Source organism: Pelodiscus sinensis, chromosome 1, assembly GCF_052426305.1.
Source record: "Pelodiscus sinensis isolate ZL-2025 chromosome 1, ASM5242630v1, whole genome shotgun sequence".
NCBI lineage: Eukaryota > Metazoa > Chordata > Testudines > Trionychidae > Pelodiscus > Pelodiscus sinensis.
Genome location: NC_143052.1, coordinates 150,742,079 through 150,768,824, shown reverse-complemented (window position 1 = coordinate 150,768,824; position 26,746 = coordinate 150,742,079). Strand labels below are relative to the sequence as shown.

The 26,746-nt window shown below is 45.6% G+C and overlaps 1 protein-coding gene across 1 annotated transcript in view; it reads right to left on the bottom strand.

Moving 5' to 3' along the window:
* The window catches only part of LSAMP (limbic system associated membrane protein), a 1,541,410-nt gene that overhangs the window by 685,302 nt on the left and 829,362 nt on the right, over positions 1 to 26,746 (bottom strand). The window lies entirely within an intron of this gene.

Genomic DNA, 26,746 nt, shown 5'->3' with positions numbered 1-26,746 from the left:
TTCTTCATAGATCAATGCTGCCCATCATCCTTTTAGGTAAACATAGTAGGGAAGACTCCGCCGTGTTGCAGTGCCAATATAGGGACATTGAGAAAGCAGCATGCTCCTCTCTTACGCAGGGTCTGGGGTGACACAGGCTAGGACAGCTCTAATTTGTGACTCTGTTTTGTGACCCAGCTCTTCACATAAATGGCTGGAGATTGCTTTTCATAAGCTTTCCCCCTTTATAACTGGCTAGAATTTCTTTCCACCCTAGTTGAGGCTACATTTCCAGACATGGTGCACATATAGGGTGTGTCTAGACTATAGGGTTTTGTCGACAGAACATAACATCGACAGAACTCGGCAGTTTTGTCGATGGCGGTAAACCTCATTCTACGAGGAATAACGCCTTTTGTCGACAGGGTTCAGTCGACAGAAGGCGTTATTGCATCTACACTGTCCTTTGCGTCTACACTGTCATGTCGACAAAGCAGCTTGCTTTGTCGACAGAACTGGATGTAGTCTAGATGCTCTTTGTCGACAGAAGCTTTGTCGACAGTATCTGTCGACAAAGCCTCTGTTGACAGAAGCCTATAGTCTAGACGTACCCATAGTGCTTTAGGATTTGGATCCTTTAGGATGAAAAGAGGTTTAACAAATACACATTATCTGAACTGTGGGGGTTTCTTTATGAGATGGTTAGCAGAAAACTCCACAGTACAAACCAGAAAAGCATAAGCCTTTCATACATCCTCGCCCCTCTTTCAAAGGCCGTCTCATTCTGATACCCACTTCTGTGGCCTTGCAAGCTGCAATATTCCATTTTGCCAGCAGATGGCAATGGTGTCCCACTCACTGCATATTCCCAAACTCCAGTTACTAGGCAAAGGGATATTGGTGCCATGTATTGCACAGTAGAAGAAAACACTCTGTGTGTCTTCCCCCTTGCTCCCCCCCGCCCCAAAGCTACACTTGGACTCTGCACAACACCACAGTTTTTTTTAAAGTGTGGGGGAGTAAATAACGGCATTTCATGTATAAACCCATAACCCAGGAGCCGGTGTGTGACAGAAGGTTCTGGCTTTGCAGAGCAAACATAATGATTTTCTCATTTTCCCTTCATTTGTGTGTGGGCTGGATTCATAAACAGACACTCTGGAATATTTCAAGGAACTAACAGGCTTTCTTTGCCCTTTCATGTTTCGTGGTGAAAGAGATGGGTATTTTCGCTCCACATGGAGCCTCACATGAGCTGGGCAATGGTTCATGCAGGTATCAGCCAGTGGCAAACAATCCCCTTCAAGTTTTGCTTCTTCAAGTCACACTCATCAGCACCTTCTCGCTCTGAGCAGGAGAAATGTCCTTGAAGTGTCCTTGAGACGCAGAGGGCAACAGAGGGGCTGCAATATATGGGCAATGCCCACAAAGGCCAGCGGCATTGCCACAATCGATTCATTTCCCAAGGAATTAGCAGCCTCATGGACCGAAATCCAGCCCTTCACCCATCTGAGACCACTGAAGAATTCTTCCCCCATGCTGCATTCTTCTGAGCTCTGTGCTGTTTAGTACTGAATGTCTCGGGCAACTGGGCTCCCCAGACTTCCTATGGCAGATTAGTGGCCCCAAGTGGAGGCGTTCAGGACCCTGCCATGCAGGTCAGGGGGTTCAGCTGTACAAAATCCTTCACATACATACTTAGGAGACCCACTGAGCTGGTGATGTGATCTGGGAATTTGTCTTGCTACCCCACTGCCTGCCCTAGGGAGAGGAGGATGTTCTTACAGCCCAGAGAGTTTAGCAGTCATGCAGAGAACACCCCAAACCAGTGAGGGAAGGAGTCACTATAGAGTCAGGAAGCCCTGCACAGATAAGAGGGTTTGATGGAAGCCATCTTAGCCCTGGAAGCTGTTTCTAGGTTTCGGGCAGTGAGCTATATATAGGGATGGGTGTTGAAGGGGTGTAGAGGAGATGCAATTTGAATTGCTCAGTTGCTGTTGCCATAAGGGTGAGCAGAAATCATAGCATGGAAGTGACCAGGGCATTGGCCACAAAAGTGAGCCTATTGCACATAAGGATAAAGGGAGGGGGGCAGCACCTCATCTCACTGGTATTTAAGTTGGGAGGGGAGATGTCTCTGGCAGAGGAATGATGAGCGAGAAAGAGGAGGCTCCCAAACAGTGAAAGGGAGCTGAGTCTGTAACCCCCTCAGAGGTACTCCATGACAACCTGTCTCGTTAGTAAGGATAAAAGCCCCATCACAGGGATTGGCTGTTTTCAAAGCCCCCCTTCTACTGAGCAATCCCACAGGGAAGGGAAGAGAGGTGCCCTCGAGAGAGGACTTTTATCTGAGAGATATTCAACAGCAGCAAAAGATGGAAAGAAAATGAAACCACTCCTCCTCCTCCTCTCCCTGACATGCTGTAGAATCCCCGGCTGGACAGGGCTTCTCTATCTAAACCAGAGCTGGGCAAAATATGGCCCAGGGGCCAGATCCGGCCCCCTGGGAATGCTCAGGCACACAGCTGCTGTGGGTTTAAAGCACAGTCTGGCATCCCTCTGCTGTGATCTCCCTGCCCCCAGCCCAATCCTCAGCTCCTATTGGGCAGAAACAGTCAGCCAATAGGACTTGACCCCAGCCAATCTCTCAGCTCCTATTGGCTGAAAACAACCAGCCAATAGGAGCTGAGAGATGAGCCTGGGAATGAGGGCAGCTCAAGCCTCTTCCCCCTCCTGGAGCTGAGACCCACTTAGAGCAGCAGGCTGCCCCCTCCAAGTGATCTAGGGCTGCAGCAGGCAGGAAGCCCAGGCTTCCCTGGGGGTGTTGGCCAGGAGATGCTTAAATAAGCGCCTCCCAGCCAGAGCCTGCCTATGGCACCCCTGCCCCTCCCACATCCCAACTCCCTCCCCCAGGTCATCATCCAAACTCTCTGCACTCCCCTGACCCAGCTCACAACTCCCTCCCAAGCCCTGTACCCCCTCCTTCACCCCCCAGGTTAGAATCCTCTCCAGCACCCAAATACCCTCCCAGACCTGCACCCCAGTCTCCTGGCCCAGGTCACAACCCCCTCCTTCACCCAAACACCCTATCAGACCTCATACCTGTCCCTGCACGCCAGTCCCTTACCCCACGTGCCCTTCTGTACCCAGCCTAGATCCTAGACCCCGCACTCGCTCCATAGAAAAGTACAACCCTTGACCACTTTCCAAAATATTGAAGTGGCCTCTCCATCAAAAATTATTGCCCACCCCTGATTTAAACACACTCTTGAAAGTCATGAGGCTGTGAGTGGCCTGGCCTATAGGGCAGTGCAAGGCAATCTAGAGAATGAGAGTGATAGGGAGAGAGAAAGAGAAAGGCAGGCAGGTGCATCTTTCCTCTCCAACATCCCCAATATTCAGGGACAGCTGTCAAGGTTTCCCCTGTCATCTAGCCCCCTGCTTCTGCTCCAGCGAGGGGGATTTTCCAATGAGAAAGCCTCTATGAATGGCAGGAAGTTACAGCCCTGCTGTGGTCTCTGTTTAGCGCCAAAGGGAAAAGTTCAAACCTCACAACGCTAGCACTAATAGAGCCATGTGAGCCTTTGAGTCCTGATGTAGAGGGTATCTATATCTTAGGTCCTTCAAGGCAGGCTGGTTGGGAGACAGTTTTGATCTCCAAGAAACTTTCCTCCATTGATGCTTATACCATTTGTACATGGTCTCACCTATTTATCTGTCTGCACAATAGTTTAAATATGGGATGGGAGGATTCACTGCTCAATGGAAAGGGAAATAGTTACAGCACAGATGAATTGGGTACTCATAGGAACCCTGCTGTGGAAACTCCATAGAAAGAGCACTTACAATACCCTGCTGTCCTGGATTACAACACTCTCCCCTCCCCAGCTATTCCAGTCCTGGGTTTCCCATACAATTCTGTAAATGGTTAAGGACTATTTAGAAAAGCTGGACATGCACAAGTCTATGGGGCCGGATCTAGTGCATCTAAAGGTGCCGAGAGAGTTGGCAGATGCAATTGCAGAGCCATTGTCTTTGCAAACTTGTGGCAATTGGGGAGGTCCTGGATAATTGGGAAAAAAGCAAATGCAGTGCCCATTTTTAAAAAATGGAAGAAGGACAATTTGGGGAACTGCAAACCAGTCAATCTCACCTCAGTGCCTGGAGAAATCATGGAGCAGACCTTCAAGGAAATCCATTTTGAAACCCTTGGAGGAGAGGAAGTTTAGGAACAGTCAACTTGAATTCACAAAGGGAAAGTCATGCCTAAACCACCTTATTGCCTCCTAAGACAAGATAAATGACTGTAGATATGAGGCAAGTGGCGGATGTGATATACAGGCAGTCCCCGAGTTACACGGATCCGACTTACGTCAGATCCACAGTTACGAACGGGGTTTTTCTCACCCCAGAGGACGGGAGTGGCGGGACGCCCAGATGCACCGCGGCCCCGCTGCCCGCGTCCTCCGGGGCGAGAAAAGCTGCTCTGGGTCTCCCTGGTCTGCTGGGGGGGGGGCAGCCCCCCCCAGCAGACCAGGGAGAAGCGGAGCAAAGCCGCGGAGCACGCGGGCAGCGGGACAGCCCAGACGCACCGTGGCTGTCCCGCTGCTGGCGTCCTCCGAGGCTTTGCTCCCCATCTCCCTGGTCTGCTGGTCTCCAGCAGACCAGCAGACCAGGGAGATGCGGAGCAAAGCCACGGAGGACCCGGACGGTGGGACCGCGGTGCGTCTCGGTCCGCTGCCCGCATCTCCCCGGTCTGCTGGAGGGGGAGGGGGGGCGCAGCTAGTGCGCCCCCCCCCCCCAGCAGACCAGGCTTTTCTCCGGACGCCTGTGGTAGAGCAGCTGGGGCGCTGCCGGTTGGTCCCGCAGCGCCGCTCTGGGTGCTACTGGATCAACCCGGCAGCACCCCAGCTGCTCTGCCCCAGGCGTCCTGATTCAGCCACTGCTGGTCAGTTTCAGCAGCGGCTGAATCAGGACGCCTGGGGCAGAGCAGCTGGGGTGCTGCAGGGTTGGTCCAGGAGCGCCGAGGAGCGGCGCTACTGGAGCAGCCCAGCAGCACCCCAGCTGCTGTGCCCCAGGCGTCCCCAAGTCAGCCGTTGCTGAAACTGACCAGCGCTGACTACAGGAAGCCCAAGGCAGAGTTGCTCTGCCCCGGGCTTCCTGGAATTAGCCGCTGATCAGATTCAGCAGCAGCTGACTTGGGGACGCCTGGGATTCTTAAGTTGAATCTGTATGTAAGTCAGAACTGGCGTCCAGATTCAGCCTGTTGAAACTGATCAGCGACTGATTCCAGGAAGCCCGGGGCAGAGCAACTCTGCCTCGGGCTTCCTGTAGTCAGCCGCTGGTCAGTTTCAGCAGCGGCTGAATCTGGATGCCAGTTCCAACTTACATACAGATTCAACTTAAGAACAAACCTACAGTCCCTATCTTGTACGTAACCCGGGGACTGCCTGTACCTTGAATTGAACAAAACTTTTGATGTGCTCTCCCATAGTATTCTTACCAGCAAGTCAAAGAAGTATGGCTTGGATAAATGGACTAGAAGGTGGATAGAAAACTGGCTTGATGGATAGTGATGAATGGTTCGATGTGCAGTTGGGAGCCGTTATCAAGCGGAGTCTCCCGGGATTGCTCCTGGGGCAAATTTTTTTCAACATCTTCATTAATTATCTGATGATGTGATGGATTACACCCTTAGCAGGTTCACAGATGACACTAAACTGTGGGGAGAGATAGATATGCTGGAGGTTAGATTGAGAGCCCAGAGTGATCTAGACAATTTGGAGGATTGTGATAAAATAAATCTGACAAGATTCAACAAGGACAGGGATAGAGTCCTGAATTTGGGATGGAGGAATCTCAAGCACAGCTACTGGCCGGGGTCCAGATGGCTAAATGGCAGTTCTGCAGAAAAGGACCTGGGGATTACAGTAGACAAGAAGCTGAACACAAGTCAACAGAGTGCCCTGTAGCCAAGAAGGCTAATGGTATATTGGGCTGCATCAGAAGGATTATTATCAGCAGATCAGGAAAAGTGATTATTCCCTGCTATTCAGCATTGGTGAGGCTGCATCTGGAGTACAGCATCCATTTTTGTACCTCCCACTACAGAAAGAATGTGACAAATGGGAGAGAGTCCACATGGGGCAACAAAAATGATTAGAGGGATGGAGCACAAGATATATAAGGAGATGCTGAGGGAATTGGGGTTATTTAGTCTTCAGAAGAAAAGATTGAAGGGGGATTTGATAGCAGCTTTCAATTACCTGAAGGGGGTTCCAAAGAGGATGGAGACAGGCTATTCTCGGTGGTGACCAATGACAGAATGAGAAGCAATAGTCACAAGCTGCAGTAGCAAAGGTCTAGGTTGAATATTAGGAAAAACTGCTTCACTATGATAATGCACTGGAATGGGTTGCATAGGGATGTGGTGGAATCTCTATCCTTAGAGGCATTTAAAGCCATGGCTAAAATGATTTAGTTGTGACTCATCCTGCTTTGAGCATGATACTGGACTGGGTGACCTCCTGAGTTCACTTTTAATGCATCTGATGAAGTGAGTCTTTGCCCATGAAAGCTTATGCTCCAATAAATCTGTTAGTCTGTATGGTGCCACAGGACTTCTCGTTTTTGTAGATTCATACTAACTTGGCTACCCCTCTGATATTTTAATCCTAATGTTCTATGACCCTATAATTGTGTGAATGCCCCTCACTCCTGCCCTGCAGCCCCATTGTGATTTCAGCCCTGGGCTCCCCACACAGCCCTACCAGTGTCCCTCAGTCCTGTCATGCATCCCCCTGCTATTCCAGCCTTGGGCTCCCCACACAGCTTTTCCAGTGCACCTCACTCTTCTCCTGCAGCACTCCACACCTTGCTATTCTAAACCCGAGGCCCACATGAAGTGCTGCCAATGCCCTTCACTCTTCCCTGCTGCACCTGATTCTCACTATTTCATGCCAGGCACTCTCTTGAGTAGAGGATAGTTGTCTTTCAATAAGGAGTTTGATTTGTAAAGTTTGTGTGATGGAGAAAATGGAGTCTCAGTGAGACCCACCAAATTTATTTTCACTCATGACTTCAATCAGGATTTCAAGTCAGGCTTCCAAAGGTGAAAGCTAAGTCCATGTTGGATCATCCAGGTGCTGGATTCAGGGGCATAAACAGAAAGGACAGGATGATTGTTTGTCAAGCACACAAAATAGCCTAGATTTTGCACTTGAATGTGCACTGAGAAGAACAAATGTCCTGGGGTGAGCTACATCAGAAGAGCCAATCTCAAGAGAGAGAAAGTCACACCAGACTCTCAGCCAGCAGTTGGCTGGCTTCCTGCTGCAGAAAGCTGCAACAGTCACAAGTCACCAAAGCAACATGCACCTGCACCCACACACAGCACCAAGATGTTAGATTATAGAAAAAACCCAAATCCATTTGCATATACTGTGCCACACAAACACTTGAACCAACATATACACCCGGAGGACCATCCCTACCCATACACAAAATATGCAGCCATGTAGGGTACCACAACATTTATGGCACCAAATTTCCCAGTGCCCTAAGCAGCTGCATTCTGCATATGGGCTTTGGCCACCTCCATCCCCATCTCCCAGCCACTTGCCCCTGGCTCAATGCTCAGCATCTACTCACCAGGCGGTGTCAAGCCTTTCTCATGGGCTGGAGGACTCAGGCAGAGCAGGGGGCAGCCATGCAGTGGGCGGCTGGAGAGAAACAGATTCATGGCAGCCTGCTGCTACTGGAGAGTCCTCTGGCCTAAGCCTCCCTCCTGTCCATGCTCCAATTTGCCAACTCCCCCGAACTGGATGTCACTCCAGTAAATGGCATCCAGTCTGCAAGAGTTGGCAACCCCTTTCTCCCATAGCTTCAATTCCCCCTCTCCCATGCAGAGCAGCCACTCTTCCCTGGAGGGGCACTGGTGCTGGGCTACATAGGACACCAGCACTGGTAGGGATGGCCCTACACACCAGAGACACATAAGCAAATGCAACTGAGTACACAACTGAGCACCTCCTCCGTGTCCATTCATGCAGGCAGCGCTTTGTGATTCTGTTCTCCCCTTCCATGAAGAGGAATCATTCCCATCAGGTGAGTTCACAGCTCAGAGCCCAGGGGAGGAAGGGATAAGACCCTCCTGATAAGAATGAACTGGTTCTCTATTCTGCTTGGATTTCAGGGGGCAAGGGTTCTAGGCATGAGCAAGGGATCCCTGGCTACTTAGCCTGGGTCAACTCCAAAGGTCATATAGAGCTTGCGTAGCATAAAAATTTCTATTACCTTTAAAAGCTTAAGACTGATTTGTGGTGTATATGTTTACCTGTTTTAACCTTGTTAAAAACCCTCTTAATTCCATTTCTTATTAAATACATTTGTATATCATAGTATTATCATAGGATTGGTTACAAGCATTTGTGTCTAGTGTGAGATCTAAGATGCAAATGAGTGGGGTGACAGGTCCTTTGGGGCTAGCAGTAACCTGGATACTGTTAAAAACTTTAACAAAAAAATAGTCTAGTAGCATTTTAAAGACAACAAAACATGTAGATGGTATCATGCCCTGAGCTTTCATGGTCACAACCAAGTGGGTTGTGCACACGAAAGCTCATGGTATCATCTACATGTTTTGTTAGTCTTTAAAGTGCTATTAGACTATATGTTGTTGTTTACGTTTTTCCTGTTACAGACTAACTCGGCTACCCCTCTGAAGCTTCTGGATATTGTTGTCATTCTTAGAGTAAGGCAACATCTGTCAAAAAGGCAGGCTTACATGGGTGGTGAGATAGAGGGATGAGGGGACTGCCTGTGACTCCACTTTAAGGCTATGATAGTGCCGGAGGAATTTACACTTCATTATTGGTTGGTGAAATCTAAGTACCCAATTCACAAGCAATTTGGGGTTTATGCCCTGCTTCCTAACAGTCTGCCCTGAGTTTGGTACTCATGCTCTTGAGTTACCGCAAGCAAGGCACCAGCTTTCTCCTTGCCCAAGAGATGCTCAACCTCTTCTTTATCCCAGGCCCCTCCCTACTTCTTCCTGCCCAGTTCTGCCTCCTCTCCTGATCATACCCAGTCCCTGCACCTCCCTTTCCCTCCCAGCACCTCCTGCACACTGCAAATCAGCTGACTGCATCAGGCAGGAGGTGCTTGTTTCTGTGGGTGAGCACCCATGGAGTTGGCACCTGTGCCTGAAAACAACTTGACAGTTACAAGCGCACCCATGGGAACTCAGCCACAAGCAGCATCATAACTGTGTGCAACTCAGCCATGAACCGCACACAGCATCAGATGGTAACAAAGTCTCACACACAGGAAGGCAGAGGCACATAAGACAATCACTCCCTTGTGCGCCACATGCAGCCCTACACCTCAAATGCTGTGTGCCACGTGAGACTATAGCTACTTCCCTGCAGGCAAAGAGCAGACGGGTCATAAGCTATTCAGGAAGGGGCCTGCAAAGATGTAACACGGGATCTACGTTGGCCCAGCACTAATCTCCAAGCACAGTCACTCCCATGAGAGCTTGAGGATACATTCCAGAGATGAGAAAATGCAGATGCTTTCTCTCCTACAGAAGCTCAAACAGTGAGGTAGTTGCTCCCTTGCTACTGGGGGTCTGACTGACAGCCCTTCAATTTTAAGTGTTATGATCACTTCTTTGTTACGTTGGAACTCTCGGAAGAAATTGATGGGAATAAGGAAAGAGGAGCAGAAGAGCAGATGGGAAAGAAATGAGGAGGAATGGGAGGCCACATGCTAGGGTCTATTGAAGTCAATGGAGCTTTGCCACTTTACTCCAGCTAAGAATCTGTCCCTCAGTGTCTGGGGTGATTCTGAAGCACATTCTGCAGCCAGGGCCTATAGCACAAGGCACATGTGTGTGGCATCTAGTGATATATGTGGCAATTACACAGGTTTCTCTTGATGAATACCATCACTTGGAACTACACAGGAATTTCACACAACAGCACAGCACTAGGCAATCGTTACACAGAGTACTGCAACAGAACCAGGCTTTGATTTACAGTCTAGGCTGTCCAATTTTCCATTTAATGTCACAGGTGTATCTTGTGCCACATTGGTGGCCATCACATACTTATCCTGTGTACATATTAATGTATCGCCCCAGCAGTGGAGCTGGAGAGAAACTGGAATTTCCAATACACAGGAAATGTTAACATTTTGACATATGTTTTTGTTCTGAATAGGAAGGAAAAGTTGAAATGTCAACATTTGTAATTGAAAGGAAACCCCAAAATGTTTCAGTTCAAAGCAAGGGACGACTATGATTTGATAGTGTCAAAATATATATTTCATATTTTAAGGTAATATAAATATGTTAATGTGAATATGCTAATATACTATAAAATCAAAACAAAATACATCAAAATGTTAATGACAAAACACAAACATCATACCTCACTAACATGAAATGTGCTCACATTACTGAAAAGTGGAAGCCAAAATGATTCATTTCAACAGTTTTCCAGCAAAAGTTTTGTCAAAACTGATACATTCCCGCAAAACATTTTGATGTTGACATAACTCATTTTCCAATGGAAAACTATTCCAGCAAAGATGTATTGAGCAGCTCTACCCAGAAGCACTAGCCATGAACTCAGTAAGCCACAGACCAACCCAATGCTATGTCATGAAAAAAAGAACTAGATAAATTCATGGAGGCTGGGTCCATCAATGGCTATTAGCCAGGATGGTGCCCCCGGCCTCTGTTTGTCAGAGGCTGGAAATGGATGACAGGAGAGGGATCACTTGATGGTTACCTGTTCTGTTCACTCCTTCTGGGGCATCTAGCATTGGCCACTGTCAGCAGACAGGATACTGGGCTAGATGGACCTTTGGTCTGACCCAGTATGGCCGTTCTTATGTTTCTTATGTGACGTACATTGCAAATAAGTTGTTAAACAATTAGTGTTGTCACAACCTTATATAATGGAACATCGATGGCAACTTTGTGTTATAAAATAAGGAGGTGCCCAAATAGTCCTCACTTGTTTTAGAGACCTGAACCTCGGTTTGCAGGGATGGAGGGGGGAAGACATAGGAGTCCTCTTTTGGTTTGTAGTCTTAGACCCCTGAATAGAACATGCAGATGTTGGGGTTGGAGCATTACAGTATTGTGTAGGATGGCTAGCAGAGGAAGGACTGTGGACTAACCAAATGGGCACATTAAAAGGGCAGATATATCAGGGTAAGCCTGGACATTCCTTTTCACTTTGCAGTTTTGATTTGGCTCTGATCAATCAGGGCAGCAGGGAGGGAGGTTGATTGTGAATGCATATGCTGATTCTGATACAAAACAAAGACAATAGAAACATCTTATCAGTCAAAAGACTTCAGCAGCATAGGAGCAAATAGGATGTTTTAATCTGCCCAATTTACAATTACTGAGGCACCATTCAAGAAAGAAAAAAAATGGAATTTGCAGTGAGTGGAATTTGACCTCCTTCTCCTCTGTTCGCCAGGATACTGATATCCACGCCACTTCATAGCCTGCTCCCAACCGAAAAAAAGAGAACTGCTCAAATGGGCCTAACTCATCTCTCACCCCTTGAATAATTCCAAATTTATGGTTCTGTCTGCCTTTGAGCCTTTATTATCTCCTTAAGTGGCTAGCTTTGTACACAATTTATTATAAAAGCCTGGAATCTACAGTCAAATTACAGATCAATTGACAACTACACAGAAAACAATTAACATCTGACAGCAGTTTCATCTATAAACTAGTCTCCTCCCGCCCCTCTCCCCAGCATGGTTTCCATTCTCTGCGTTTTCAAGATACTAGGAGGCCCCTCCATGCACCCCATGTAACTCACCGGAAGGAAGTGGAAGTCCACGAACACAGCTATCTCCTCATTACCCTGCTTTCGCTCCAGCTTTGTTTAATGACTTGCCTGTCTGTTCAGCTCCTATTGTATTCCTCTGATGAGTGCCCACATTTCTGCCCCAAACGTCTCATGAAAGGTCAATGAACAGGTGTAAGAAAGCTAGTTTCTTCAGACAAAGGGGAATTCACTCCTCACAAGGCTTTTCAATGCATCTCCAAACAGCCTAAGCTTAGCTTTTCCTTTCAGCATACCTGTCCCTGTTTTATGCCCCAAACGGAGAAAATAGTATCAGAATGAGAAGGTGAGAAGGCCATGAAATCCTCTCTAAGCTAGCTGTGGTCAATTTTATCAATTTTATCTTGAGTCCCACTGTGGATGGGGCTGAAACCTTGTTGAATGGATGGCTTTGAGCAGCATGGCAAGCCCGGGGAAAGACTCCATTTCCCCATGCTTGAGGATATCCTGCATCTAGGACTCTTTTCATGAACACTACTGTGCTAAAGGATGAAGGCTGCCTCCAGCACCATGTTTCCCCCAACCTTCTCATCTCATAGCAACATGGTTGCTCACTGGTACTTAGGACCATTTTGGCAGTTTTTGGCAGACCTGTTTTTCTACTGGAGGAACATGAAGGGGTTCAATATTCCTGTTAAAATACTTTCTTCAAAGGCTCTCTAAGAATTCCCTTCAATGTTCTTACAAGCACAATTCCTACCTCTCTGATTCGTCTCCCTAACCTATATGAAATAAATAGCTATTGGGAAGCCCACAGTGGTACCTACTGCATGCGACACTGCAAATCCAGTAAGTGTCATCTGCTCAACCGCTGAACATCTGAAGCTACCAGCAGCCCTGGGGAAGAGAGCCTACTCCATAAATAAACCGTCTACACAGATGGATGAAAACAACTGGTCTTGAGCCATAAAGCCACAAATGAACAAATGCTGCCTCATGGAACCTCTGGGTATTGCTAACAGCGGCTGGCAGACTCGTCCACAGAGAGATCAGTGAGGACAGTGAGTCACCTTTTTCCGCCATACCTTCTTCAAACCTCACTTGCCAACAGTAACGATGTGCTGCGGAAATGTTTCAGCTGTGTGAACAGGAGCAACTCTGGAGTGGCCTTCACACGAGACTGGGCTGAGTGTGACTGACACTGGTGGATGAAGTGGAGCAGCCTTGCAGATGCCTTCACCTAGCAGAGGGAGGAGGGCAGCTGCTATGGATGGATGGACAATGCTGAAGAAGCCATAAGCCTTCAGTGAGATAACAACAGCTGCTGTTGAGAGTGATCACTTCTTAAATAGTTTGCTCAAGTGCTGGCTTGATAATTGAATGTACCTCTAGAGTAGCAAATTAGTTCTGAATGAACATTTTATCAATTCTGTGAAGAAGTTCCCTACAAATTATTCACCCAACTATTGATAGTATTAGCCCAAGAAAATACGAGACATACCTAATATGTAATCTAATATCTCGATATATTCACCACCGTTCAGCATCAAATTGGCAAACTGTGTTTCAGAACATTACCCATTGCCATACCATATAGAATTACTGTAATGCTACTGCAGTTTGTGACAAGGTTTTTTACTCTCTAACTATTTATTAAAGCAAAATTACAATAAAATGTTAAGAAATATTCAGAACTTTAGTATATTATTTGCACTGCAGTAGCATGTAGGAATCCTACCAGGGTCCCATTGTATGAGGTACAAAGACAGTACCTGCCCCAAGGAGCTTACAGCTAGCATAATTTTAATATAATGCCACCAAGTTATATTGAATCTTACTACAGGACCTTAAATGACAGCAGGAGACTGTACTGATGTCTCTTGAGATATTGGGCCTAATTCTCGACTAGTGTAACAGATGAATCAGTTCCACCACAGTTTCACTACATTTTAGCTGTTGGTGCCATGCTACTTTATTGGTCTGGGATTATTCTATTTTCAATATAATTTGCAACTGTCCTCTTGCTGGCATGCAGTGATCCTGCAACAACCGTGGTGTAAGTGATGTTTCCTTTCACTGTCAGGAGACTCTACCATCTAAGGGCACGAGGGGACAGACTCCATGGCAGTGTTTACATGTCAATCAATCACGTTTTAGATGAATCAGAGACTCGGATAAAACTGAGCTGAATGGTGATAATTAATTTTGTGAACAGGGAACACAAGGCATAAAGCCTACAACTTCCACTCATGCAAGAACTGTAATGTGAGCAAGTATTGTTTACAAACCTGCGCTCAGATCCAATCCACAAGCTACAGTCATAACTCATCCGCTTCCCATCTGCCTTGGATATGCCTAGGATTCTCCCATCGAGACTACTCGACCCACATCCTAGCTCCTTTCTTTTTAAAAGCCAGTCCAAGCACCCCTCTGCCCTGAGTGAGCAATGAGTCACCTGCTTCAATCATAGAATCATAGAACTGGAAGAGACCTCAGAAGGTCATCAAGTCCAGCCCCCTGCTCTAGGCAGGACCAGAAGAACTTAGTTAACATTTGCCAGCAGGGTCAGGTGGTTCTAGGCCAAACGTTGCCAGTCTGTTACATGCAGGAAGGCAACCTAGCAGTTTATAAAATCTTTCCATTTCAAGGTGAGATTCCATGTAGGAGGAGAAGTAGTGTGGACAGGCCTCTCCCAATGGCCATAATCAGGCCTGGGGCAAAAGGATTCACAACTGAACAGGCTAGGGGTATGTCTGCATTGCAGTCCATGGCGTGCCTGCAGCTTGGACAGAAATACCAGTGCAAGCTTCAGCCATGCTAGCACAGCTAAACCAGCACTGTAAATATAGTAGCATGGACTTTAGTGTAGGTACCTAGAGTCCTGGGAGGGATTGTACAGCCTGTGAGGAAGCGCACGTTTTTGCAGCTACACTGCTATTTTTAGTTATGCTAGTGCCAATATCTCTACCTATGCAGTGATCATACCTCGAATTGCAGTGTAGACGTATCTTCAGTGCCCTGAACAACATACAAGTGGAGTTGGCTGCAGGAGGAAGGATAGTGGCCCCCATTCCAGCACATACTTTGGAATTTCAGCTTTGTACTTGTTGTCAGTATGGAGCATGTGATTTGTCCTCAGTCCTCCATACATGTCACTTGCATTTAATCCAGTCGCTTGGGCTCCATGAAGGGGAAGTGGATTTAACACACAATGTTCCTTAAAAGGTCCTTCAGCAGCAGCCGAATGGGTTTTAAAGCCTCTCAAGCACAGTAGCCATGCAAGTATGCTCAGGTTCACACAATGGCTGAAGATAATTCAGCTAACTGATGACCAGCTCAATGGACAGTTGTCTGCCACCAAGCTCCTTACACCAACTCAGCATAAGCATATTTCCCCCTCTCATTCTTCTACAGCAGAATGATTAACAGGGGACACACGTACCATAGCAAAGGAATGTTTCACGGTTGAAAGGTTAATTCTTGATTTGATTTGTTTCAGAAGTATTGGAGATTTGATGGAGGAGGCTGGTGAGGTGGAGGATTAGAGGGGCTCCTGCTCTCGGAAGAAAATGATTACAAGATAGACACTAATGTGCGGGGAGAATTGTACGGTTCCTCCCGAAAATTTATCTGTTTGATTTTCTTGTAATCCCCTCCTGCACCACCTTCACTCTGTAATCCCCCTGCTCCCATCAGTGTACACTGCAACAATATCCCCTGCTTTCATTATCACAGATTAATATTAGAAAATATGGCTTGTGTTTTTTATGGGGAGGGGGGAGAAAAGGAGAGAGAAAGAATGGATGAAACTTATATGCACAATGTTGAATCTCACATGCTGAATGTTAACTTGGAGAAAAGTAACCCAGCAACCCTGAAATAGAGAAAAGCCCAATTTAAATTCATTACATTTAAATTAAATTTAAAGCTCATGTAAATGATTGGCTTAGTTAAGAAAGTGCCACGTGCAGCAGCATACAATTTCACAATCCATACCAAAATCGTTTTGCCTTGATACTAGATTTAATATATACACAAACCTTGTAAAAGCAATTTGTGTAAAAAACAGCCCTTCATGTTTATGCATTTCGCTGAAGTCACTGAGATGCAGTAACTCTGGGGTAGGACACAACATCTGCCTCACAGTACAGGACAAAAGCAGAAGGCAAACGGGATGAGGGGCCAGGGAGGCATTTTGCCAGGATCGCAGTGTTAATACTATGAACTGCATGAAAAAGCTATGGGCTCTGTAATCACCTTGACCTTAATCCCTCTCTGAAAGAACATTTTATATGTATTTGATTCAGAAAGCACCTAGTTTGTTTTTAAGCATTTTTTTAAAAATATCTCAACTACCCATAGTTCCCACTGACTGCAGTGGGCTCTAAATTACAGTATGAAGGTCTTTAAGCAATAAAACCACTTGTCAGGAATTTTAAAAAGCCAATTTTTTTTTTAAATCCAGCTGACTCCCATCTTCCCCACACCCCACTACCTCACACAATGGTTTGGTTTGGTCCATTGTACACTAAAATTTAGCTATTGTGTTTATTTCTTTGCAAGGAAGTAGTAGATTGGTTGAAGAAGAGATCTTTATAAAGCTATTTATAACAGGATTGGTATGATCTATAACATGGGAAAGGTGGTATCCCTGTGAAACTGATGTTTTAAATAATAACAATCTGGTTAGGGGTCAGAATGTGGTGACTATGCAGGAACACCAGCTCTATCGAAATGTTGTTGGCACAACGATGTCAGGGCATGAAAAAAACAACCCCTTCTAGATGGCACAGCTATGCTTGCAAAAACAAAACAAAACAAACAAAACACAGAGTACGTACAGCTATTCTGGCAGAGGAGTGTTCCTTTTAAAGATCAAATAAAATAAATGGTGTCTACACTAGGGGGCCCTGGTGGTATAGGTATAGCAGAAAAGCATGTTGGCCTGTGGACAAAGACCAGCTCCACTAATAGAAAGAGTCAGACCAAGTATCTTACTTCTTTATTCGTGGCTTTATGTTAAATAGGGAGTTTCTCTTTTCGCATGGGGCGGTGAAAGCTGAGCAATCTTGCCTGGATAGAAGATCTTGTATAAGGTAAATCCAGCTAGTTATGCAGGACATCTGATTTGCTGAAAAGTACCTTTGAGAGTTCTCTTTAACACAAAGGTGGAAAGTGGGGGGGGGGAGGAGGCAGGGTAAATGTAATGTTCAGGGTGGAGTAGGTTAACACTCATAAGCTTTCTACACTGGCACCCTTTTCCAGAAATGCTTAAAACGGAACAGTTTTTCTGTTATAAGTATTTCCGGAAAAGCGCGTCTACATTGGCAGGATGCTTTTCCGGAAAAGCACTTTTTCCGGAAAAGCGTCCGTGCCAATGTAGACACGCTTTTCCGCAAAAAAGCCCCGATCATCATTTTCGCGATCGGGGATTTTTTGCGGAAAAGACTACTGTGCTGTCTACACTGGCCCTTTTCTGGAACAGTTTTTCCGGAAAAGGACTTTTGCCCGAACGGGAGCAGCATAGTTTTTCCGGAAAAACAATGATGATTTTACATTAGATCATCATTGCTTTTCCGGAAAAGCAAGCGGCCAGCGTAGACAGCTCACAGCTTATTCTGGAAAAGCGGCTGTTTTTCCAGAATAAGTGGCCCAGTGTAGACACAGCCATAGGGTACATCTGCACAGCAGCGTTATTTCTGAGTAACTGATGTTATTCTGAAATAACAAAATGCCTACACTACAAGCCTTTATTTTGAAATAATGTCGAGCTGGAGGACTTCTTATTCTGACTCAATTTACGAGACGTAAGGGAAGTCAAACAAAGAGTGCTCTTCCTTCGAATTCCTGCTGTGTAGCCAGCATCAAAAGCCGAGTAAATCTACTTTGATTTTAGCTACGCAATTGATGTAGGTGAAGTTGTGTAGCTTATTCCAACTTTAGCCCTGCTGCATAGACATACCCATAAGGAGGTCTTCACTACAGGTGGGATCAACAGGCAGTGATAAATCCAGTGGGGTTGATATATCACATCTAGTGTAGGAGCGAGTGCTTTCCTGTAGACTCCAATACTTCACCTGAATGAGAAAAGTAAGCGGAGTTGACAGGAGAGCATCAGCTGTCGACTTATCACAGTAAGCCACCACAGTAGTCCAACAGTAAGCCAACCTAAGTATGTTGACTTCAGCTACATTATTCATGGAGCTGAAGTTGCATAACATAGATCGACAGCTCACAGTAGTGTAGACAAGGCCTCAGAGAGAAAGACAAAAGCATCTGTTACTGCTGAGACTCAGTTTTGTGTTTTAGCAAGAATTGCCTGTGGGCAGTTGTGCTGCTATTCTTGTCATTTTTAAAAAAAGAGTTGTATATCCTGTGATTAAAGCAGACTAGGTAGGGACTCTGTGCTTGGCTCCTACTTGCCATAAGAGGAGATACACATTATAAATGCAATTATTTTGGCTAATTTAATCTTCTTATTGTTCCAGTGTCCAAGCCAGTGGGATTTCAAGCATGGGTTGATTTTTCATGTGAGGAATGCGTGATTCAGAAATTCATACTCTGTCATTTTAGTCTCTCTTACACTGGTGTAAATACAGAGCAACTCCCCTGCAAAAAGTGGACGTGCCCCAAGATCAAATTGATGTGAAATGAGAAGTAGGCTCTGTAAGCCTCTGCATCTTATTCCTCTCCCAGCAAAAAGTCAACCCACTGAAAGTCCTATATGATTAGAAGCTGGGACAATATTCAATGTATAATAATGAACACCCACATTCATAAATGTATATCCAGAATGGCAGGCTGGGTAGCGGACTTAGATCATCAGCCTCTCAGTTACGGGTCTTGCTCACAGGAGTATGCCTTCATTTTACCACATGCCCTAATGTACAGCACCCAAGAGGAACTAGTCAAAATAAGGAAGTGCCATGATGCTACGATGAAAGGCTGAAGGATTTGGGCTTATTAGTCAGCAGAAGAGAAGAGTGAGGGGGATTTGATAGCAGCCTTCAACTTCCTGAAGGGAGGTTTCAAAGAGGATGGAGAGAGGCTCTTCTCAGTAGGGGCAGATGGCAGAGCAAGGAGCAATGGTCTCAGGTTACAGTGGGGGAGGTCTAGGGTGGTGTAACAGACTGCGGGCTAAGCCAGAACTCTGCCACTATAGCCTGGCTGAAAAGGCCAATTGCAGACAGCTGAGCAAGCCCAGGCCTGAGGGGCTAATGGAAGCAGCTGTGGGCCTCATTAGCCAGAGGGTTATATAAGGCAGCCAGAAGGAAGAGCCAGGAGAGGAGCAAAGAGCCAGGGTGCCCGCCTGCTGGTGAGGCTGGCTGGCTGAGCTAGCTGCTAGTAATCCAAAGCTCTGTAAATAGAAGGTGGTGGGAAACTGACAATAAAAGGCACAGGTAACTGCACCAGAAAAGGTCTCCGGCTGATTTGTGGACCAGAAGGTGTCCCAGGCAAGGGGCCTGAGCAAGGACCTTGCCACAGTGGATATTAGGAAAAACTATTTCACTAGGAGGGTGGTGAAGCATTGGAATGGGTTCATCCCTAGAGGTGCCATTCTCCATCCCTAGAAGTTTTTAAGTCTGGGCTTGACAAAGCCCTGGCTGGGATGATTTAGTTGGGGTTGGTCCTGCTTTGGGCAGGGGGCTGGACTCGATGACCTCCTGAGGTCTCTTCTAGTCCTAGGATTCTATGATTCTGTGACACCCAAGGACAGGTTTCAAGCTAGGGGGCTGCTGGGCACAGGGTGCTGTTTTTGAAGTTAGTGTCTGAGAGGGAGAAATCATGCATCCAACTTATGCATCAAAGAAATGACATGGGCTCCAAATGCAATGCAAAAAAGGTATTAAAAAGTTTAACAGATGCTGGGGGAGGGCACCAAAGAAGATCCTCACCTGGGGCTCCATTTGTGTAGGGCTGGCTCTCCTTAAGGCACTGGTCTCAAATGTGACCAGGTTTTTTCCATTAAGAGGTTTAAAATCTAGCCACACCGCACTGAACAAAAAAATATCTTGACAAAGCCCCTTTAAATGGAGCAGAAATTAGTCTTAGTGAGTGGAAAAATACAGCATGAATTAAGTCTGCAGTATGAGGACACTGGAGAAAGCAACCTGCATTGACTAGCAGCCGATACTGCCACCCCACATGATGTGTAACTAATAACAGCAAGCCAGACATTAAATATTAATAACATTTTTCTTCTGACTCATCGTTCAGCCACAGCCTTGCTGCACAGCGCAAACTGATTTACAGACCATCAACACTGGTCTCCCCATGCCACCCATGTCACCAAGCATGTTGCTAGTTGGCCAGGTGAGTGCTGCAGGCTTTGCAGGCAGAACAGCTCGAAAGCAGAGTTTCACATCAAATGAAATAATGCCCTTGATTAAAATACAATTCACTGCTTAAGCACAGAGAGTGAAAGTCACCCCTCACTGCAAGGCCCGTGCACCACTTTAAGTCAAACTGCTTAGAACCGTGAATGCAACGATTCGACATATGTACAATGGAGTCTCCCAATACACCTCGGAGGACACAGCTATCCTGCAAACGTGGGTGGAATTGTGGCACAGGTAGGCACACCCACACTGCCTTGAATCTGGCTAACAATAGCAGGGAGGGTGTGGTGGCACAGGCTTCAGTGTACTGTAGACTAAACAACCTAAGTGATTACACAGGGTCCCTTGCAGGCTCATACTGAGGCAGCTTGCTTACCCCAAATCCTCTGCTGCTATGCCTATACCGCTATTGATATCTGTGCCAGCTGCACCGAAATGAATACAGGTGTGCTTATCCACACAACTGTCACACCTGCATTTGCTGTGTAGATGCACCGTAAGAGCAGCAATGGACAAGTTTCAAGGGGGTAGCCCCAATAGCCTAGCCCCAATATTTCAGCAAAAAACAACAGGGAATTCTAACAGGGAAACTAACAAATGTATTTGGGCCAAGAGGGTTGCGACCGATGAAAGCTTATGCCCCAATAAATTTAAATTAGTCATTAAGGTGCTACCGGACTACTCATTGTTTTAACAGCCAAATGATATTCTTTCCCTTATCTCCAGCAGGGATGACAGCCTCGCCCGCCACCTGGGCAAGATAGCCCTCAGTTTTTCCAAGAACACACCATGCTGTGCTCCAACAGTGATTTAAAGGGCCTGGATTTCCAGCCTTTGCTACTGCTGTAATAGCAGCAGCTGCAGCTTGGAGCTCTGGACCCTTCTGTATCACAATGCCCCAGGGCTGGACTAAGGGGTGGGTGATCCAGGCAGCTGTCCAGGGCGCCAACCGATGGGGGGTGCCTGATGGCAGCTGTAAGGGGCGTGTGGCATCCCTTATAGCTGCCATCAGGCGCCGCGCGCCCAGCTCCCGCAGTGTCGCCCCCCACCTCCATCCCCACGGTGCTGGCCAGCAGCGCCCTTCCCCCCAAAGCCGCGGGGACCTGCACGGCCAGGCGCTGTGCGCCAGCAGAGGTATCCGGGTCGGGCTGGGCCGCACATGCACCGTGCGCCCCAGGGGTGAGCCCGTGCTCCCTAGAGAGGGCGGGCCCGCACATGCACCATGTGCCAGGGGGCAGCGCCACGCGCCCAGGCCCGGGACACAAAAATGGCTTGGGCCGGCCCTGCAAGGGAGTAGGGACAACAGCCGGGAGGGGAGCCTCCCCTGGTCCAGCGCATTCCATGGCTGAGGACCACACAGATCCCAAGAGTGCTGGACCAGGGAGGTCCTACCTGAAGAATGTTCTGGAGCTTTGTAGAATCTCATGGAACCTTCCAGACTCCCTGAGAACTCCGTTTTCCTCAAACCTCCTAAAATGTTATCAGCCATGCCTTTGCAGGCATATAAGGAACGTGATTTCAGTCACTCAGTGACATACAAGAACAAACTGAAGCTGCAATATTGTGAACCGTGTTTTCTTGTGCAATTGTGAAAGAGTATTTGTGTGCACTTGAACAGTGTAAACAGTGACTCTTGGATGCTGTGCTTCAGTCTGCAAGGGCAAAGGCGAGAAAAGCGACCTTTCCAACTTACAGGACGAGGGTTAACATTCTAAGTCTGTCACCTATTGTAATACTATTGAATACTGGGCCAACTAACTTTGGTGTACGGTTCAGTTTCTGGTTGTTAGTACATTTCATTTATTATTTAAATTAAAAAAAGTTTCTATACGCTTAGTGGAAATGATTTTTTAAATTTACTTTTATAGGAAATGAATAAGTACACATTTACAGATCCTAGCATATAAACTTAAGAGATAGGGTTAAATGCATCATGCAAATTGTGCATTAAAGTTGGGAAACAGATTACAAATGCAATAAGAATCCAGTTATTCAAAAGTTTAATAAATGGGGGGCACCAAATACACTCTACACCTGGAGTGGCACTTGGTCAAGGGCCAGGGAACTTTCTTTTAATTAATTTGAAAAAAAAGAATAGCAGCTCTCTAGTCCAGTTCCTTTGTGAAATTTTCAGAACAAATGGATCAATATGGAAGGCTTGTCACATAGAGTTTTCAAAAGGAAGGAAGATGAAAGTGTATCATAACCGAACCCCTCACTTCTTTTCTCCTTACTCACTGGCTACATCATTGTCTCCTTGCTCCTGAGCACTGACAGACCTGCTCGCTCACTCAATTATTGGTAAGGTAGCTCACTGAAAAGAGCACTCAGGATTCAATTTCCAGCTCAGGCACTACCCTGCTGAGTTACCCCAGGCAAGTAATTTCGCCACTATGTGCCTCAGTTTCCCCCTCACTGAAATTGGAGTAATGATGTTGGCTTCCTTTGTAAAGTTCTTTCAGTGCTATTGATGGAAAGTGGCGTGTCTATGTTTGTTTTAAAAAGCTAGGTATTCTTTCGGTTCCTGGTATCTTCCCCCAGGCTCACCCATAAGGTAAGCCTTTGTTGAATCTTCATACCTGGTCTCTATTCCTCTGATCTTTAAAATCTTAGCTCTTCGTTCTAATGGCCACAGCAGCTGTATCACTAGAAACCATCCTACCTCTCTCCTCTTTTTTTATATGTAGCCCATTCCACAAACATGCAAAGAGCCCATGATGGACTCCCAGTACCTCTCAACACAAAGATTTAACAGCACAAAGCAGCAAGGAGATGTCACATTACTAAGGCTTTATTACTTTTACCAAATATGCTACGGCACATTATGAACTTATAAACAATTAACTAAATCACAGCCGTCAAAGTAAGTGAGTAAAGCAGATTGTGTGATTCACTGTCTCTTTTTTATTATTATTATTATACTTACTTGCTAATTCACAAAATTCTCAATGGGTATCCCTGTCATTCGTGAATTAGCCAGGTTTTTTTCATATAGATGTTGTGCATTGCCACTTTATTGCTCAGTTGTTATACGGCATTAGAGTAAAACTGATAGCACTTGTCAAATTGCTTCCCCACTCTGGACCAATCATCCCTGTGCCCAACTGTTGAGTCACTGTGAATTAGTTACTCAGGGTCTTCCTAACCTGTTATTCCTGTCCCCGCAGCCAGGACTCTTCTGCAAATCTAGGTGCTGTAGAGATTTTGATCATTGCACAGCATTAATATCAACAAAAACAACATTAGAAACAAATGACAGCAGTGAGACCGGACATTCTTTTATAAATGAGCTCTGGGTGTCATTAAATAACAAGCAAGCATTCCAACAGAGACCAATTCCAAAGCCTACACCTCCAGCCTGGAGCCTGTATCTCCTCCTGTACCCCAACCCCTGTGCCTGAGCCCTTCTCCTAACCTGGAACTCCCTCTAACATCCCAAACCCCTCATTCTTGGCCTCACCCAACAACCTGCAGCCACAGCCTTCAAACCCCTGCACCCCAACACTCTGCCCCAGGCCAAAGCCTCCTCTCACTCTCAGAACCTCTTGGCTCAATCCCCGCCACATGAATTTTGTTATGTGCACCAATATGAAGGTTATGTGTTCCACATCACCTCCATATTGGGGGGGGGGGGACAAAAAGAATTCATTCCACTTAGGGAATCCTGACACAAGTTATTTCACACGTACCAAAGAGATTAAAACTGAGGAGAAAATCTCTATCCCCTTATTACTAGGCCTACTGGTCACCCACTTTTTCATTGTCTCCCTCTGGCCAATCATCAGTTTAAAGGCCTTTTATCATTGTTTCTCAAAGAGCTCTTGTCGCATGTGACAAATCCAAAAACCAACCCCAAAATTCCTCTGTCCCCTGCTGTTCACACATGTGGGTCTATTTCCCAGCCCTTCCCTGTACTTCCTTTATATGAAGGAACTAGAAAGTCTGCAGTAGTTTTAAAGAGTAAGCATTAAGAATAAAATGTACATAACCTCAATTAACAATAAGTATCTAGCTGTATTTATGGAATATTAGAGTTGGAATTTAATTAAAAAACATGTCACACAAATGTCAGGAAATTATAAGACACACAACAGCACCACAAGAGTAAAACTTCAAGAGAACCAAGAAATTAAAAGTGACCCATCTAAACTGAATGCCTAGATGAATAAAATACAAAGCAGTGTCACAGGGTGAAAATTTAAATCTTTAGCTTTAAAATGTTATTAGTAACGCTGATTAATGCCGTAGGTGACTTATCTTGACTGTCTCTAACAACAGTGTGCCTACTACCATAATAAAGGAAATTAGCACTCATAATTTGATCAAATCCTTTATGCTATTAATCCCACTTGAAGATATTTTTAGATGGACTGGGGTTTAGAGCAATATCCTTTCTATGTCCAAGACTCATTAATTAAAATTGATATTTAATGTGTTCTAGGCTTTCACTTCTTGGGAACATTCAGGGCTATGTCCAACTAACTCCTTTGAGACAACAATTTAGTCACACCAGAAAAAAAATAAATTCTCATTCTGTACTAAATACTATCATGGAACAAATTAGATTCTTTTAACAAGGGACTTAAGACATCTCTACATAGCACCATAGTACTACAGTAAAGTGATCTGTAGAGTGCTTTAAAGTGTTTTTCACTAACTGCTCCATGTAGACTGGGGTGGGCAAATACTGATGCATGGGTCAGATCCAGTTCCATAGGGTTAGCCCATGGTGGGCCAGCACCAACATATTTACCTGCGCCTTCACAGGTACAGGCAATTTTAGCTCCTGTTGATGGTTGATCGCTGTTCCTAGCCAACGGAAGCTGCAGGAAGTGGTATTCTGATCCATGCCACTTCCCACAGCTCCCATTGGCCAAGAATGGTGATCCGCAGCCAATGATGCTGCAAGCACTCATACCTGCAGAGGCTTAGGCTCTGGCCCAGAAGAGGCTAACCCTGGAGAACCACTCCTGTTTTATTGCCCACCCCTGTTGTAGACCCTGCTGGTATGAACTAAAAGGTACCTCATTCATATTAACATAGCTGCACTAATCAGAGAATGGGTGAGGTTCTGTGTTCTGTAATGTACAACTAGTCAAACAAGATGATCATGATGGTCCCTTCTGACCTTAAAGTGTAGAAGTCTATGTAATAGGGAAAATAGCCACACCTAAGAAAAAAGAAACCACAGAGAGAGTACCTTCTACAGTTGAGTCCTTTCAAATGTTCACCAACCTTAGTAAAACAGTAACAGCTACTTACCTGAAAAGAAAAAGTAAAGTGTCAATGTTTATTCAATTTTCAAAGAAAGGAAAAAAAATGCACTGTATGCTGAGAGAAATTAAATAAAATTACTCAGGCTAATTGGCAGAGCTGTAGGAGGTGGGGGTAGAGGGTAATACAGGGCCAGAATGAGGGGCACAACTGTGTGAGGAACTCACTAGTAGGATAGCAATGTTTTAGGTCAGGATAGAGGTATAGTAAGATGAGGGCCTGAAATATAAGTCCCACTATCACAGGCCTAGGCCACCATGGTCAAGACTTTGCTAATATAAACCAAAGTTAATCTGCTTACAGAAGTTGGCAAGAACAGGGCTGATATTACTGAAACACTCTTACCTATGAGGTATTAGGCACAGGGCATAAACACAGTCCAGAGAGAGTCAAAACAGAACACCTTGTTAAGAAACATCTTGGTACCAACACACTCCCCACAGATAATGGGAACATTTCTTTTAAAATTTAATTGGTAACAGATTCAGGACAGGGTCTAAACTGATAGTCTGATAGAAAGTAATTGAACTCCCATGTACAAGGCAATGGGTGAATCTAGGTAACATCAGAAGGATGCAACCTGATCCATTAGGAGAGATATGTAACTTGTTTGTACCTGTGTATAAAAGTGTACCCCAAAGAACTGTCTTCGTCTGAACAAAGGGGCAGCATCTCATGCATAGCACTGACTACGTCATGTCCATTGTCATGAGCACAAATTCTTAGTCTACCTGTAGGCATCTGATCCAGGGAAGCTATTATTGTGCTTTGTTTATATTTAATCTGGCCTGATGCCGTTGATCCTTATCACTGACAGAGCAGAACTCCTGTCGGGACACCCCACCGGTGATGCATGACTGTAGATGAGGTACACTGGAAAAGCTGTGGACGAACAGGACTAAAATAGGAGAAGGCACCATAGGTCAGGACTAAGGTGCATGGGGCAAAGCTGCATGGAAAACCAGTACTGGAAAAGTTGAGGATTTTACAGGTTAGAAATGAAGTCCACCTGGCTCCTTTATTTCAATGCTGAATCAATATAGAAGATTCCCTTTCAATAAGCAACCTGAATTTGCTCCTTGTGGTAGATACACTCACAAATACACTCATTTAATGTACAGACTAATTTGTAAGGTTACTGAGAAAGTCTCTGTAAAATAATAATAAAAAGAGGAACCTGAAAATGAACTCCCTTTTGTGCAACATGTGTGTACAGCCCCATTATGCCCTGACTAATTTATAAGTTTAGTGAGAAATGATCTGTAAAACAAAATAAATAAATAAAGAGGACCTTGCAAATGAATTCGCTTTTGTGCAACCTGTGCATAGAGTCCCATT